The sequence below is a fragment of the Scylla paramamosain genome, chromosome 45 (assembly GCF_035594125.1).
Source record: "Scylla paramamosain isolate STU-SP2022 chromosome 45, ASM3559412v1, whole genome shotgun sequence".
NCBI classification, from domain to species: domain Eukaryota; kingdom Metazoa; phylum Arthropoda; class Malacostraca; order Decapoda; family Portunidae; genus Scylla; species Scylla paramamosain.
Genome location: NC_087195.1, coordinates 5,457,464 through 5,465,000, shown reverse-complemented (window position 1 = coordinate 5,465,000; position 7,537 = coordinate 5,457,464). Strand labels below are relative to the sequence as shown.

At 47.0% G+C, this 7,537-nt stretch overlaps 1 protein-coding gene across 4 annotated transcripts in view; it reads left to right on the top strand.

The window, feature by feature from the left end:
• LOC135094529 (lysine-specific demethylase 6A-like) overlaps positions 1-7,537 on the top strand; it is a 145,469-nt gene that overhangs the window by 120,325 nt on the left and 17,607 nt on the right. The window contains exon 1 of one of the 4 annotated variants that reach the window (XM_063994711.1): positions 1-152. This exon is cut by the window's left edge and continues 499 nt beyond it. The exons of 2 other annotated variants lie outside the window; for them this stretch is intronic. The gene's annotated coding sequence lies outside the window, so the exon portion shown is untranslated. Of the gene's footprint in view, positions 633-7,537 lie in introns of all 4 variants that reach the window. One more of the 4 variants, XM_063994710.1, reaches the window with a different exon arrangement.

Here is a 7,537-nt window from a genome sequence, read left to right as displayed (position 1 = left end):
GGGTCGGCGCGGACCGCGGGGACGGGACAAGGACCCTTTCGCACGTGTAGACTCATGTGCATCACTGCCAGACTCCGAGTGCTTAACCCGCCCCTGTGTGTCCGGCGGAGTGCGAGTGGCGCCAGAGAGTAGCGAGGGAGAAGTTGAGACAGGCGAGTGTTGAGTTGAGTGACCGTAGAGGAAGAGGTGTAGGCAGCCCCGTTAGAGGACAAAGGCCCAAAGCTGTACACACTACCAGCCTGCCACGATTCTCTCCAAGCTTTTTGATCCGTGTGTGTGTGCTGGAGATTGCCCCTCCGCTGTGTGTGTATGTCTGTATGTGCGTGCGTGTTAGACAGTAGACAGTACCATTAAGGAACCGTTCGGACAGCGACGAGGAACAGCCTCACTTCATGTCACCCCATCACTGCCCCATCCAATGATCTCCTGATTCTGTGCTCAAGTCGAGGACGTGTAGCTCGTAGGTATTACAAGTGAAGCCAGCGTCACCCAGCACCACTGCCAGTGTTCAGGGAAGCACATTCACTACCATCACCACTGCCAATCATTACAAAACACCCAAGCTTCTGTACTCCGCCAAGCCGCCACAGCCACCTTCTCCCCTGCAGCCCCGTGATCCATTAGCCTGCCTGGTAAGTGTTGTTGTGACACTGTACTGTGTAGTGCCGCGGCGCCCTCCTAGACCAGCGTACGTGATCTTCCCCGAGACGCCTCGCCTCGCTCACCCTGGCGAGACTAGTCGCTTCCTCACTCTGCGTGGGATAACTTGGCAACGCCGCCCTCCTCTCTTTACCTCTTTCCTAGCCATGTCTTGAATGTTTTCCCCTGCTTGCTGCCCTGCCCGCCCTCCTGCTGTGTCTCAGCAAACGTTTAGGTGGCGCTCTGGTAACGTTGAGGGCCCGAGAGGCAGCGGGAGGCTGATGCAAGGCGAGAGATGCGCGTGCTGCTGTGTGCGGGTGACGTGGCACCTCCGCACAGGCCATACACAGGCCTGTTTTCCCCTAAAAGAGGAACCTAAAGAAAACATTAACGAGTGCATGGCGTCATTCCTGTGTGGGTGGACGTGGGCGGCGGGCGCACACCCAGCAACAATGCCTTGCGTTAAAGGTGGCCACGAAAGTTTAATGTCTCCGCTGGGCTGGCATTTAAATGGCAAGATTGCTTATGTAAGAGATGGCCGCGCGGTAGACTAGCTACACTGTTCCCAAGTTAATTTGTTTTAGCGTCTTAGCAGCATCTGCCTCGACGCTTCTTGACTCGCGACAGTGTTGGGGAGGCAGCAGAGTGAGGGGGTGAGGTGGTGGAGCGCCTTAGGGCGGGTAGGGCAGGGTCTGCCGTGAGCGGTGAGACGCGGAAGTCTACCCATTCTATGTCTAACGGCCGTTTTGAGTCTCCCTGGAGAGCGCCGCCTAGGCCTACTGGTCGCCCCGCGGCCTACCGTACTGGCGCGTTGGATCTCGGTCCCTGCCTGGCGTGGGGCCGTCCACTCTCACCTTGTAGTCCAATCTTATCTTATCAGCGCCTTCTACTCTCATTTTTAGGCTTGGCCGGGGATGGTAGTGTCGGGGCGGACGACAGGGTGTGTAGGGCAGGGCGGCGGGTGGCGGCAGTGAGGAAAATCTGGAAGTGGGTAGCGGATGTGGAGGCATATCCTGGAAGTATTGGATGAGGGAGCCCTGCCACCACCCCGCACAGGACACCACCTCGCGACAGGACCCGCGTGTAGGACTTTAGTGGGGGGGGCGGTTCGGTTCACATGGACTCGGGCTCAGAGATGCATAGGGCAGGGAGAGGCAGGCTAGCACAGGAGCCACGTGTAGGTCAGAGTATAGGTTGAGACCAACGAGGCCATATCTTAAGAGACACATCTTGCCTTTATCTTGCACTTCGTAGGCCTCCATTCAGGTCCACAGGGCTAGATAGGCTCACACGTGCTCGGCCAGCCCAGTAATGCAGCCCGGGACTCATCACCGGATGCTATCGGAAAAAAAACTAACCAGCCTTAGTGATCAAAACACAAAAGTGTGTGTTCATTTTGTTTTACCTGAAAATTAACACTTTTCTGTGCCGTCAAAGTAGTTAGTTCACCATTTTTTCATGCAATTCTCATATCAGAGTTTTCCCTTTAGTGCTATATTACATCATATCACCGCGGGGTGCTCCAGAATGCAGGCAGGCCCTCACCCACTCCTCGCTCGCCGCCAGCACCTGTTACCTTGAGACACACCCAAGGAAACGAGCCATGAATTACACCCCGGCACCGCTAATCAGCCAGGCAGAGTATTTTGAATGTGAGTCAAGGCGATGGGGGATATAATTATGCAAATATGACCTTCCAGTTTGTTTATACCGGTGAAAACTGACACACATTCTGCAGGCGGTTGGCTTGGGGGCATGTGTATGTGCTGCAAGGTTAGGGCAGGTATCTGGGTCACTGGCAGGAGGCAGTGAACACGCAGGCATATGGGAACTGATACAGCAAGTCACGGGAGCTGAAATATCTACTATCTGAGTCTGGTGATGGTGGTTGAGGTAGCAGCGCGGCAGGACAATGGGCGAGGAGGGGGACGGGAGAGAAGAGAGTAGGTTGCCATGTCTCGCTTTCCCGTGAGGCTGAAACTTGCTAAATGTGGCGTGGTTGGGTTCGCGCGAGTTTGGCACGTCGCATCCCGCCGGTCATGAGTTAAAGAGCTATATTTGTCCCGCTGAAGAACAGGTGAAGAGTGCATGGCGGGAGAGAGAGGGAGGGAGGACGGCTGGCGGTGCGTGGGAGAGTATAAAGGGAGTCTTGTGATGCATAGCGAGTGAAAAGGAAGAGGAAGGAAGCTTTACAATGCATGGGAGGAAGGATAATCGTTTTGCATTAGAAGATTTGTATGTTAGACTTTTTTTCCCCTTGTCTTGTGAAGTTATTTGCCCTTCGTTACTCATTGCCACGTCATTCTGTCCCAGCCTTGCCTCCCTTAGTCAGACAAGCATAGACACATCCTCTATTTTTTCTCTGTGTTTATAAATGGCCTGATTCTTGGCAGCTCACGCGACTCTAGTGAACTTGATTCCTTCTGTCCTTGCCACACACACACACACACACACACACACACACACACACACTGAACCAGATGAACGTGAACTTAATAAATAGACGTGTGTGTGTGTGTGTGTGTGTGTGTGTGTGTGTGTGTGTTTCCCAGGGTTGTCTAACGCATAAAAGTGAACGTTTTCTTTTTCCTTTTTTATTTTCGTTTTTTTTTTTTTTTTTTTTTACATCACCTTCCACATCTGGCAGGAACCTTCCTCTCTTTTTTAGTTATTTATACCTCCCTTTTTTTAACGTAAGGGTCGGAGAGGGACTGTCATGGACCCTTTTTTGTTGGGGGAATCTTTGTTTTTGCCCCTGGTTGTGATGGTGGTGATTCCCTTCCCCTTGGCCTCCTCCACGCCCCCAGGGGGAAAGGTGGAATGGTATATTGTTCTCCTCCCACGTGGTTTTTCCGTTCACTAAAGTTCTAAACGTAAGTGAAGCTGCAAGAAGCCATCAGGCCTACACGTGGCAGTCCATGTATGAGTTTATATATAAGATTATGTAGGTTTTCATGAAGTGTCTTAAACTATACCCATTATGTCCTTCAGAGGCTGTCAGACTCCAGTAACTTGGTGTTGGAGAATGTCAACTACAGCTATGGTATTACAAAGGGTGATGTGATTTACTATTGAAGTTTTTTTCTCGTTCTTTTTTTTATGTTTGGTTGTTCTCATTAGGTAAGAGTATATTTATATTGTACTGCGTGTTATGCAAAAGAGACAAGCTGGAAAAATTTGGTAAAGATAAAAATTAGAGAAAACGACTGGAATGAAGTAGAAAAACGTGAGGGTTTCAGTTAAGAAGAGATAAGACACTGAATGTATTAAGAGCCTCATGAAAGAGTATGTGATGAATATAAAGACAAGCTGGAAAAAATGCGTTAAGATAGAAATTAGAGGAATAGTGAGCTGATATAAACTTTGAATGAATGTGAATGAAAAGACAGAAGAAGCTGGTAAGGATTGAGTAGGGAGAGAAGTAAATGTGTGTTTATGTGTGTGCGTGTGCGTGCGTGTGGGACTTGAGTGAAGCATCTTATTATTCATCTAACTGTTACTCCTTGTCCTTTTAATACACTTCAGGGTCCGTGTAAAGGTGGACGGGGAAGGGGGGGAGGAATATGACTGGTACTGTGTTTGTGGGGGGGGGTTCAACAAGTTTGTCTGGCTTGCCTTGCGTGTTGGGTCCTGTGGGGAGGGGAGGGGGTAAGGGAATGTCTTGCCTTAGGGGTGGGGAAGGAGGGGTGTTCTTTGCCTGGGATTGGGGGTAGGGGGGTCTACTGGTAGTTGCCGCCGCCGCCCTCACACAGGGTCACTGACTCGGTGGTGGTGGTGGTGGTGCGCCTTACGTAACTCTCGTGTTGATGCTCGTGGACATCCATTCTCTCTCTCTCTCTCTCTCTCTCTCTCTCTCTCTCTCTCTCTCTCTCTCTCTCTCTCTCTCTCTCTCTCTCTCTCTCTCTCTGTGTGTGTGTGTGTGTCGGCGGCAGATGGGTACCAAGACAACACGCACTCACACCTGGCCGTGACCTTGAAGCCTGTGGGTGTCGCCGCTCGCTCGCTAACACCTCCGTTCCTTCGCCACGATCCCCCAGACGCCGCCATCGATCTGACGGCGGCACTGGTCCTGCGAGGCGGATCCTGGCGCCCCCGCAGGGTATGTAGGGTACGTCAGGGTCACGGTGAGGGCCGTCTGGCAGGGGCCCAAATCTAAACCGTGAGGGGCCTTGCGTCGCGGCCTGCCAGACGGTGAGAGGGACGTTCTGGCGGGACTGTCGGGGCGGGCGGGAAAAGCAAGTTAGTCCCGTTTTATTAAACACGTCTGCCCCGCACCTCCCCTACTTTCAAAGGCTGTAATTAAGGTTACACGGGTTTTCAAGGGTGCTTTTTTTTTTTTACGGTTCTAGTGACGTGTTAACTAGACTCCAACATTATTAACAGGAGAAACAGCCCTGAGAACTCTGCTAGTCATCTCTGTGGCCCTTAAAGATACTCGTAGTGAGAGAACAAAGCGTTTCTGGATACGTGCCTTGCGATGGTCTGTTGCAGTGGAAAAGTCAAAGCCAGGAGGTGCTGTATGGATGCTTGGCTTTAGAAGAGAAGAGTGATGTTTTAATGAAGGAAATTCGATAGAACGTTGCTGGTGGAATACACTGGTTGAGCATTGGAGTGGTGCAAGACTCACACTTTGAAGTTTTCAGGAAGGGAGGCTGATAAGCAACGTTGGTGACAGGAAATGAGTTCAGTAATATCAGACAGTGGTAATGTATATAAAAATTGTCATGGTGTAAGAGATAACAATAACATTTTTAGGAAAGAAACTTAAGAACATAGCTAATATGAGACGAACCGAGGACTGTCAGAGAGAGTCCAGTCCAGGGGAAGGTGCTCAAGGTAACGTGAAGCAGTATTAGTAAAGACAGAGCACTAACAAGGGAGAAAATCAGCAATACAACGTTACGAGAGGACGCTACACATGTACAGTATTAGTAGAGATGGGGCTGATGTTGATGCGGAGCTGTAGTGGTCTTCGTCTCGACGACTCTGTCTTCTGCTTTTGCTTGATGTTTTATTGCCTCGCTTGTTTTCTTTTGTTTTCTCTTGTCATTCACATTTTATTAATTACTTTTTTTTATGTTATTTCAAGTTATTGTTGTTGGGGTACCAAATACGGATGAAGGATCACAAATACCCAAGTTGGTGCACGGGTGACATGCTCCAAGTTAAAGGCCTGTAATCAGAAACGCTTTGCTCTCTCCTCATCTCACCATGACTTTTCAAACGCCACAAAGATAATTAGCTGGGTCCTCAAGACTATTTATCCTGTTAATAAAGTCAAAATATTGTTAATCTACAACCAGAACCATAAAAATGCTCTTAAAAAACCCATGTAGGGCCTTTTGAAAGTAGTGAAGATGTAGTGTGGAAGTGTTTCAGAATATGCCCCATACAGAGGCAAGGCGCGTGGCTATAGTGATGAGAAAGAAAAGCATCGGGAGTTGCCAGGAGAGTAACACTAGATAGATGTGAAGTCAGGCAGCGGTGATTGCTTTGGGGGGACAGAAGAGGCACGGCACGATACCACGGAAAAAAAATCGTGTTGAAAGATAAGTGAAAGTGAAAGATGACATATTAAAGGTAGGAAATTAGCTACTACTACTACTACTACTACTACTACTACTACTATAGACAACGTGAAATCGGAAAAAAATAACTATTACTAAAAAATGTGACGTAAAATAAAAAAAAATTAAAAATAGGAAAAGATTACTATTTCGTAAGATATAAAATTAAATATGAAAATGAGTAAATAAACAAGTAAACAAGTAATATTGAACATTGCTACTAAGACCTGCCGTAAAAAAAAATCCATAGCATTGAACGTTGCTGTAAATAAGATAACGTTCTTAAAAATATGAAAAGCCTTATCATAAGTGTAGGTACTGAAAAGATAACGGTCAAAGTGCAAGTGTAGGTGCTGAAGAGATAACAGTCAAACGATAAATAAGCATCATTAGCCAGGGCTTCTAAAGAGCTTGGAAAAAAGTGGTGCTGCTGAAAAGATGGCGAATTGTAGGAGAAAATCGTTGATACGTGAGGGTTTTTATCAGGGAGAGATAAGGCAGTGAATACATTTAGAGCTGTAATATTCTGAGTTAGTATGAAATTAAATACGTAAAAGAGTATATACGTGATGAATAAAAAAGACAAGCTGGGAAAAAAATGTAGATTGAAATTAGCGGAAAGGACCGGGATGAATTTGGAAATTAAGAAAAAATGAAATTATAGAGAAAGCAGATCCGATAAAAAGGGCATGTTAGAAAATAATAATGAAAGTTTAATGTAAAAAGTGGTGAAAAGACGAACAGGAAAATAAAAAAAAAATAAAAAAACAGGAAGGCGAGAAAAAATTTTGAGGGAGAAAAATCTTGGTGAATAGTAGTGAAAGTCGAGGAAATGAAAGCACGGAAATGAGTTAATGAAAAGAGTCAAAAGAGAAACCAACCTTGGAATACGATGGCAAATAATTTCAGACGACATATTATTGTTATTATTGTTGTTGTTATTGTCGTCGTTATAATACAGAAACACCACCAAAACATCACTAACACAAAGAAATAGCAAACAACAGCACAATTACCCATTACGATACTATGAGGGATGTATAGCGAAGATATAACCTATACTACACCTACTTAGAGACAAAGACAGACAGACAAGGATAAGGAGGCACAGACGAAGAGAAAAAATAAAAGGACAGTAGGATGATAAAAAAAAAAGGGGGGGGCTATTTACTAACATAACCAGTAACACCAGCTAATATAACACACTAATGTATATATAGACAGACATAAGGATGCTGGGTAAGGGAGGGAGAGTAAAGGGTGTAAGGAGTGGGTGGGCCTTTTCTGCGTAAGACGGGTCACTGGCCTTGCTGGGGAGGGAGGGAGGGGGA